The following is a 2,586-nucleotide window of genomic DNA, read 5'->3' as shown; positions in this document are numbered from 1 at the left end:
AGTGCTGTCTAATGAAGGGTTTGCTGGTGCAGCTCAGCAGCTGGCACTGCCTCTCCCCTGCGCTCGCCTCCCACCCGCCTGCTGCTTGCACGGCAAAGGGAGAGCGGCACGCAACACGGCTGACTCCCCTTAGGACTCTGTTTATCGATGGCTGTATAATTTAATTTCACACAAATGCCATTAAAGATTATGCCCTCCATCACCAAATGCTTCCGGAGGGGAAATATAATCAGATTATGAAAGATTCATGTTACACTGCAGTGGACCTGGTAGACTATTATCATCTTAATAAAAAGACAGAATCTCAGGAATAAAATCAATTTTACAAAAGAGTACTATCTAGAGCGGCGGGGCCGGCTGACGGTAACGGGGCTGAGAGGCTGTTCACAGAGCAAGTGAAGATGAATGCCAGAGGACTTGGATCTCAGTTAAAGGACAGTATTCCTGTTACTGAACTTTCAGCAAGTGGACCTTTTGAAAGTCATGATCTTCTTCGAAAAGGCCTTCCGTGTGTGAAAAATGAACTTTTGCCCAGTCATCCTCTTGAATTATCAGAAAAAAATTTCCAGCTCAACCAAGATAAAATGAATTTTTCCACACTAAGAAACATCCAGGGCCTGTTTGCTCCACTAAAATTACAAATGGAGTTCAAGGCAGTGCAGCAGCGTCTTCCATTTCTTCCAAGCTCAAACCTTTCACTGGATATTTTGACGAGTAATGATGAGACTATTGGATTTGAAGATATTCTTAATGACCCGTCACAAAGTGAACTAATGGGAGAACCACACTTGATGGTGGAATATAAACTTGGTTTACTGTAATCTGCTGTGCTGTTCATGAAAATAGAGGGGCTGCATGTTGTTTATAGTCATCTTTTTACTGTAATTTGATGTACACAACATTAAAACTACTGACACATGAAAAAAAAAAAAAGTACTATCTAACCAGCCAACCAACAGATAGCTTAGAAAAAAAGATTTTTAAAAGACCTCCTCCGTGGAAATAAGTATTAAATATCTGCTATTTTTATACACTGACTCATCCTTTCTGTTTCTAAATTTTCTAGAAAACAGCTTATTTGGAGCTATTAAAATCATATTCATGCATAATGTAAATTTATTTTTTAAAAACAGATTTTACCTGGTACTGTTTCGACCTAGACCAGATTACCAGGAGAAGGGAAGACCTATTCCTTCTCCTTTTTAGATTTTCCTTCTGTTAATAAATGTTCTACGTTACAAAATGCTCTGTATTGCACTGAGTGACATCCAACTGAAGAAAGGGCTTGGTTTTAAGTGTATGTGTGCTTGTGTAAGTGATCATTACATACAATAAACACATATGCATCAGATACTTTTCTTTTGACAGCGTCTTGAAAAGTAAAGTATACGCCGTTCTGGTAAACATTACAGAAGAAAGAGAAGGTTTTCACAAACTGAATGTAAGGCAGACAGTACACCTGAATTCGGTCAGAGCAGAAACTGCTCAGGGCGTGTGTGGCTCAGCCCCGTCTGTGGAAGTCAAGTCAGAAGTATGACCATCAATACACAGGGCCTACAGCCTCTGAGGGCGCCGCTGCCAGACAGCCCGTGGGAGCCTCGAGGCGGCAGCGGTCTGTGTACATGCGAGGTCCCGCTTCCCTGGGGGGCGGGTGATGGCACGTTTGCACCTGATATATGCTGGCCTGTTACAACGGGGTGCCCGAACCTCACAATAGGCCAGCAGAGAGGCAGAAAAGCAGCCCAGGGAAGTGATGGCTGGCTCTGGGTTCAAACCACAGCCTTGTGTGTGCAGCATCTTAGACACCCTGGGCTTGCAAGGTTTGGTTACCCAGAATCAGTGAATTCAAATGAGTGCAACACGAACGCTACCTGAGAACAGGCTAGGGGACCTCTGCGGCCTAAAATGACCTTTGCAGAGTGGCCTGTGTCTGCCTGCCCCACACCCTGTCATCTGTGGGAACACGTGGCCCTGTGGGCCCCATGTCAGGATCTGGCGTGTCAGGACCTTCCCGGGCCACAGACGCACTTGCAGAGCGCACGGCCTACCAAGTCTCTGGCAAACACTGTGGCTACTAGGCTGTGTATTTCCTGTTCCTGCAACTTCCGAGAGCTCCTGAAGCTCCAGGGAAAGGCCAAGACTTAGGATATACGCCCCCTGCCTCCACCCAAGGAGTCCTTATCTAATCCAGACACAGACGATGGATTTGCAGATGAAATAACATGACATTTGAGTTTCACTTCACAGTGATATGGTGAAGGAGGAGAAGGGCTACGGAGGGAACCAGGTCTGCGGTGCACGGACAGCTGCTGAGGCAGAATGACAGGGACATAGGGCTCACGATACCGGGTGTCTACTTCTGTTTATTGAAAAGGCAAAAAAAGATGAGAAAGTCTTACTAATTATGAAGAAACCCAGAGGAACTGGTAAGAAACACCTGCGATGCAGTATTCTACTTAATAGTCTTAAAAATACTACCTATCCTGAGTAATCTTTTGGAATATTTCACTAAGAAAATTATTTAATATGAATAAATGGTTTAAGGTCATTATATCATTTCTACTATTTTACAATATAAAATTGCTT

The 2,586-nt window shown here is 44.0% G+C and overlaps 1 pseudogene; it reads left to right on the top strand.

Annotated features, from left to right (window-relative positions):
- The first annotated feature begins 347 nt into the window (after positions 1-347).
- On the top strand, positions 348-924 carry LOC112814501 (proteasome maturation protein pseudogene; annotated as a pseudogene).
- The last annotated feature ends 1,662 nt before the right edge of the window (positions 925-2,586 follow it).

The sequence above is a fragment of the Callorhinus ursinus genome, unplaced genomic scaffold (genome assembly GCF_003265705.2).
Source record: "Callorhinus ursinus isolate GAN/ISIS: 27379988/994484 unplaced genomic scaffold, GSC_fseal_2.0 scaffold1143, whole genome shotgun sequence".
Taxonomy (NCBI): domain Eukaryota; kingdom Metazoa; phylum Chordata; class Mammalia; order Carnivora; family Otariidae; genus Callorhinus; species Callorhinus ursinus.
This window is presented reverse-complemented; position numbering and strand designations above follow the sequence as displayed.